The 7,600-nt window shown below is 27.3% G+C and overlaps 1 non-coding gene across 1 annotated transcript; it reads right to left on the reverse strand.

Moving 5' to 3' along the window:
- Positions 1-7,290: 7,290 nt before the first annotated feature.
- TRNAR-UCU (transfer RNA arginine (anticodon UCU)) lies at positions 7,291-7,363 on the reverse strand. Its single transcript has one exon. It is a non-coding gene; the product is annotated as a tRNA-Arg (tRNA).
- Positions 7,364-7,600: the final 237 nt, after the last annotated feature.

Genomic DNA, 7,600 nt, shown 5'->3' on the forward strand with positions numbered 1-7,600 from the left:
CCAAAAGTAAAGCTTTTTGGCGACTAAACAATTTTAGTAGCCAAAAATCTACAATTAACGACTAAAACTAAGTTTGGTCGCTAATTATATGGGTTTTAGTGACTAAAAAATTTTTAGTAGCCCAAAGTAAAGATTTTTGGCGACTAAAAAAATTTAGTAACCAAAAGTCTATAATTGGCGGCTAAAAATAAGTTTGGTCACTGATTATATGGGTTTTACCGACTAAAAAAATTTTAGTAGCCAAAAGTAAAGCTTTTTGGTGCCAAAAAAAATTTTAGTAGCCAAAAGTCTACAATTGGCGACAAAAAAATAAGTTTAGTCGCCAAAAGTGGTCATTTTTAGCGCGGGAGAACTAAAATCCTAAGGCGGGAATAAAATTTTTTGGTGACCAAAATTTTGGTAACTGAAAGTGCATCTTCGGCGACCAAATCCGATTTTGGTCAACAAAAGTTAAGTTTTTTAGCAATTAAAAAATAATTTGTAGCCAAAAGTATAGAATTGGCAACTAAAAAATATTTTTAGTCGCCAAAAGTGATCTTTTTTTTATTTTGGTAGTAAATAGTTTATTTTACATAAATTATGTTCGATAAAATAATTATGTTTATACATATACTTTTATATTGATATGGATGTATGTACTATATAAATAATATATGTTGCATATATAATCATGTGGTGCTATAGAGGTGAGTGGGAAGAGTGTGGTGTATAAGGTTTATAGTGCGGAAGGTTGGCGGTTCGAGTCTCTGCAAGAGCGGATCACATTGTTCTACAACGAATTATTGTCATGAATGGCACTTGATAGCGTCACGAATAGTGCCTACCATGACATTAAAGTGTCACTGAAAGGTTTTAGTCTTGATGGTGTAATGACACTTACAAGTGTCACTAACTCTTTTTTTAATGGCGCTTGATAGTGCCACAAATAATATCTACCATGACATTAAAATGTCATTGAAAGTTTTCAGTCATGATGGTGCAGTGGCACTTGCAAGTATCTACCGTGGCACTCGTATCTACCGTGGCACCGATAGAAGTGGCACTTGTTCAAAATGCCACAAGACCAAAAAATGTCATTAAAAGAATAGTTTTGTGGCACTTTCAAATGTCACTAAACTAAGAAAATGTTGTAGTGAAGTATAATTATAAGTTAGGTTCACGTCTAAAAATATCACTACCAAACTATAAAACATCACTTACCACTTACTAAAATATTTAACGTGCGTTGTCTCACAAACAACTTAATTGATAACTTCCCAATTTCCTATTTATTTATTTATTATTATTATTATTGATTTATTTATTTATTTTTGAGTTCTATTTATTGAAATTTTAAATTTTATAAATTTGGGTGTCACATCTCTGTGATTATTCACAATTTTAAGCTAGAGAAAATTGTTTTAATCAAATCAGAGAAATTTTAGCACAATGATTTTAAACTAGAGAAATTGTTTTAACCAAACCAAAGAAATTTTAATCAAGCCATTTCTCTGTGTTTGTTAATTTTAAACTAGAGAAGACTGAGTATAATAACAAACAAGAAAACAAGAAAATGAGAGATTCAAAGGAGAAGATAAAATTTATTTTCTCATTTCCCTTATGCTTCTGAAATGTTTCCAATATGTTTTCATTTCCAAGCTAATTGAAACAACATACCCAAAAGAAATGTTCATTCTTGCATGATTTTAACCAACCCAGAGAATGGATGTCATTTTGTTCACGGTAACTATAAAGCCGAGCAAATGTTTATTGCTTTTTTGGATAGCTGGAAATTGTAATTTTACCTTCAACATATTCTCATGTTTTCCTACTTGCCAGAACATCCAACAAAGTAGTTTTACCAGCACCACTAACAACCATTAGGGCTGTGAGAACACCCGACCTGGAAGCTCTACTAATATCCTTCAGAAGCATAAGTCTATCTTCAACTGCACCCTGTTCTTTCATTTCCTGTAGGTCATATTTCAACAATGATTACCGTGTTCTTGATTACATATCTTTGAGACAAGCACTTTACTAACATCCAAACAAATACCAATTGTTTAATACTTTAGATTTTGTTACCTGTGGCATGTTAACAGAGTTTTGTAATCAATACCATTACAATGATCTAAAAGCAACAAAAAAAAAAGGAATTATTATCAATAACAACTACACATGCAACGTTAGGACAAAAAATTAGGAATATATAGAAAAACTTACTTGCATGAGCTTGAAGATGTAGACAAATTGAGTGACAAAAGAATTTCTCTAGATTCAAATCAGATAAATTTTAACCAAATCAGAGAAATTTTAACACAAATTTCTCTATGTTTGTTCATAATTTTAAACCAGAGAAAATTGTTTTAATCAAACCAAAGAAATTTTCCTGATAAAAGATAGAGGAATTCAATAGCTCAAAGGAAATTTGTGCATCTAAACTCGTATGAACAAATTGAGCGTTATGAACACGTAATATAGTGAAATGAATACAATCATTTCTAGTTGTTGTGCCAATATTTAAATGGAGGTCATGCAACACAACTTGCCATTCCCAGATGTTGTGCATATATCTAACGATTTTTTACTACTATTGTTGCTTTGTTTCTCTTTTACTAGTCAAAACTTTCACAACTTCAAAAAATAAAACTCTCTTCGCCAGAAAAAATGGAAACAGAGACTCACGGCATCCTTGTTCCGTTTGTTGCATTTGGCCACATGATGCCATTTTACGAGCTTTGCCTTATCTTAGCCAATGTCGGTATTCGCGTCTCCTACGTTTTAACACCAAGAAAAAATCCAGAGACTCCCTCAACTCCCTCATGAATTATCATCACTTACGTCACCTTTGTTTCGATTCCTTTGCTAGCGCTAGACTCAAACCTCTTACCGGAAGATGCAGAGGCTACTATTTATGTTACTGCTGAAAAAATCCAGCACTTGAAGGTCGTATTTGATTTCCTTAAACAAACACAGTGTTATGAATAGCTAGCTCTCGAAACCGATCTTGATATTTGTCCTCCGATTATAGGTAGTGATCGTAATTTTCATCGGAGCAATCATCGCCCTCATCGTCTTCCTCTTCTTTCTCGTGCCAATCGAAAGAGAGGAGAGAGTAAAGACAAAGGAGAGTAAAGATAGAACAAGAGTGTAGGTGTGATATAAGGGTATAGGAGTGGGGGACCTTAGATTACAAAAGAAAATATTGTGGACCTATTCCATTACTAAAAATTGGAGAGGGATGGTAGACTAATTTTCTCTTATATATATATATATATATATATATTTCATTGTGTATTTAGTTTTGTCGTTGTCAGATTTTTTTTATATAGTTGATATTTTAATTTAATTATTATGATATTTGAAGAAAAAAATTATCTCGATATATAAATAAATAAATAAATAAATAAGACAGAATGTGCTTAATTATATGTATCGCACGGATCAAATTATTTTTCTTTTTTATTTTTTGTCTATCTTATTGACATCTTAATATTAATTTTTTATTTAACATTAAATTATTTATTACAAAATATTTCTATTTAATTTAAAAAATTTATACCTATATACAATATGTATGAATAATTAAAAAAGAATATTAAAGAAAAATCAATACTCTACATAATTAATTTATATTTTTTTTTCTTAATCCAATCACAACATATTTATAGTTAATCTTTTGTGTAGTTCTATTTCTATATATTTTTATTCTGGGGAATTTTTTTTTTTAAGGTTCCTAATATTAAGATTTATAAGATAAAATATATACAATATTTTCATAATAGTTAAGATCTCTTAACATTTCTACAGAGAAAATTCGACTCAGATAAATTTTGTCTGACTCAGGGAAATTTTTCGGGGCCGAAATTTTTCTGAGTCAAGTGAAATTTCTCTAAGTCAAATTTTTCTTATGAAAATGTTGAGAGACCTTAGTTAATAAAAAAAATATCTTTGACCTCTCATACTATATAAAGTTAGATAGGGATGTTTCACTAATTTTCTCTTTTAGTTTTATATTATAAATAAATATAAAAATAAATAAATAGAATCTCCTTTAGTTTTATATTACTAATTTTCTTTATAATTTATCTATTATTTTTAATATCAAAATAAGTTTTTATTTTACTATTTTATAATTTAATATATATCATATAATTACACTGTTATAGAACAATGAAACTAAAATTATCAAAATAAACAAATAATTTAACCAAATTTATTATATGTAAGTGTCCAAGTAACATTTTTATAGAACGAAAATGTTAAAATAATTAAAATTAATATTATTATTATTATTTTATAACACATATCATAATATAAAATATCATTACATTAATTAAAATTAACTCCATTGTGATTTTATATTAGATATCCTACATGTGTAGCGCCGAATTTAATATTGATTGATTAAAATAATGAAATTCAATACTTTTTTTTGTCAAGTTTTTAGAAGATAAATTGACAAATATCAAATGATAAATAGTGTGGAGTATTATTTTAAAAATAATGATTTTTTAAAAAAATATGAAGAATAATGATTCATCAAAAATGATTGTATATATTTAAAGCACCAATTAATGTTTCTTGAATAATTTTAAAATAAATTTTTTGAATTTATAGTATTATTGGTAATACATCTTCATGAGCTCTACCAAAAAATATATGCACAAATAATTTGGCTAGAATAAGAATTTTACGGTTGTCATGATATGTCACATGATTAATCAGAACCCTTTTTAGAACTGAAATTATTAAAATTATAGGCCATGTTTGATTCACAATATTAATAGTGAGGTATTAATAATCCTATCAAATTAGTGTAGTATTAACTATCCCACCCCTACCCCATTACTAATTATCCTACAAATTTGTTGGATTAATTATCCATTGAATTAATAGTCCTAAACCAAATGTCAAAACAAACATAGGATAGTTGGGCCCACGGATTAATAATCCTAATCCCATACTTTAATCCTTCCAATCAAACATGCCCATAGAGAATTATGTCTGATTCCCTTTGAGGACACTGTTTATAATTTGAATTTGTATTTTTTTATACATTAATGTGAATAACTTTTATGATCTTACTAATATTTAAGTAGAAATCCTACCTCTGAGTCAATATCCCTTAAGTACTTTTTCGTATAATAAAATACTTAAATATTGTCATATAAAAATATTATAATAGATCATAATCAAACACTATTTGAAAAATAATTAAAGACCCGATACACCACTTTAGACATAATAAAAAAGTAAGAAATTAGCAAGACCTTTTTTATTAATAACTAAAATAATACACCGAATGCATCTAAAAAATAATAATAATAATACACCGTGAATTATAACCAAATCATAATCTGTATATCATAAAAATTTTCATAATTTTTATTTTTTTCATAAAAAAATATTTTGATACGAGTGGAATTCATAATTTTTAGTAAATTTGATTAACACAAATGAAAACTTGATTTCAAGTTGAGAATATACATTTTTTTAGGGGTGGTTTGAGATGATCTAAATAAGTGTATTTTTTGACTTTTTATAAAATATGGGTTGGGTATGGGTTGGGTTTGAAGTGATGTGTTACAGGGGTGATGTGACTTAAATAAGATGATGTGATTTAAATAGAATAGTGACTTTTTGACTTTTTTACATCATGCCAAACGAGGCCTAACTTTGAAATAAATTATTTTTATGAGCCTATTTTACTTAATATCACATACAGTGACAAAAAATTTTCTCAGCCATTTGTATTTGGCTTTCAATTATTAAATTTTTTTATACATATAGTACCAAAACTGAAAATTAATTTTTTATTTTAAAAATAAATTCTCAAAAATTCTTAAATATAGAGATGAAGCCATATTAAGGCCTCGTTTGGGAATATGCTAATTTAGTAATTTTTTGGCTATTTGGCTAAAATATGAGCTAAAAAAAACTAGTATGTTTGGGATGACTTTTTGACTTTTTACGAAAAGATGTGCAAAAAGTAGAGAGAAAAGAGAATATTTGACTTTTTTGTATGAGTTGTTGGCTTTTTGACTTTTTTAATAACTTTTTAACTTTTTCACTAAACCGGCTAGTCCCCAAACGAGACCTAAATTTTGGAGAACATAATGAATTTGGCGAGGAGAAAATTTCGTCTAACTTCCTACGCTAGTTGCATGTAGAGAATAGAAAAAATACAAAATGCATATAGCTTTGCAAATTATTGGAGATTATGAGTTGTTTTGGAAAGTAAATTAAAAGTAATTTTTTTGATTTTTTTTTTTTAAATGTGTAAAAAATAAAAAAGTGATGCGACCTAAAAGAGACCTATGCCTTCATTTGGGAAACAAAAATGTTAGAAATCTTAAAAATTCTACCAAATGTATCATATGAGTATGAGACTCACATGGGGCTTACATTGTGTGGGTTCCACATCCATGTGAGATATTTGGTAAAAATTTTAATAAAATTTTTAGAGTCTCTAGCATTACTCTTTGGGAAATGGGTTAAAAGCCAAAAAGTTGATTTTTTGTCTTTTTGACTTTTTAATTATTTTAACCTGAGGTAAAAAGTCTCGTTTGGAATTGATTTTTTGAATTTTTTTATTTTGTGAAAGAAAAAATAAAATAATTATAATTTTGATGTGACATTTTATTTTATTAATTTTTTAACCCATTTTATTTTTTTATGACTAAAATAATCCACCCCACATGCCAAACATAGCCTACATTGCAATCCACGGTCAAATGCTCAATCCTCCTCCTCCCATTGTAGTTGCTCGTATAGAGCGTGTGTTAAGAAGATTTAGTAATAAAAAATATATGCTGAAATTATAATTTTTAAATTTTCTTAGCATGTTACTGAAATTAAATTTTAACAAAATCCTAAATTATGAAGAAAGTGACGACTGTAAAAGTGTGGGGCAGAAAACAACGCATAACTAATGAATTAAAAAAAATTATAAATGCATTACCTAGAATTTGTTTAAAATATAATTTATCTTTATAATTTTAAAAATTATATCTCGTTTAATGAAATTTTAAATTTTATAATAAATGACTAATTTTTATTAATAAATTATCAAGTCATTAATAATTTATATAATTTTATTATTGTATAAAAAATATTTGTAATTTTGATCAATTTTATTAATAAACCAAATCATTCATAATTTAAATTATTTTATTATTATATAGGAGATGAATTTTATTTTTTCAATTAATTTCGTTAAATAAAAAATTTATGATAATTAAATATTTATAATTTTTTGAACTATAGAAAATAATGTATATTTTTATCCAAAAATCACAAAACTAAACACACGCCCGGTGGGACTCGAACCCACAATCGCCTGATTAGAAGTCAGACGCCTTATCCATTAGGCCACGGGCGCTTCTTCGCGATTGTGTATAATAATTAAATACATATATAATTAGTACAGTTGTACTAATAGCTTAAAAACATAATTAAAAATATCTTGTTTGGTTTGTTTTTGGGAGAGTTGTTTTTGAAAAAAAATTTGGGAAGAGAGTTTAGAAATTTTTTTGGTTTGTTTGGTTATGTATTTTGAAAGTAGTTTTGGAGTTTGGGAGTTTGGGATGATTTGATATTTTGTTGTAATTGAGTAGAT

The sequence above is a fragment of the Camellia sinensis genome, chromosome 12 (assembly GCF_055761805.1).
Source record: "Camellia sinensis isolate YWXY chromosome 12, ASM5576180v1, whole genome shotgun sequence".
In the NCBI taxonomy this organism is placed as follows: domain Eukaryota; kingdom Viridiplantae; phylum Streptophyta; class Magnoliopsida; order Ericales; family Theaceae; genus Camellia; species Camellia sinensis.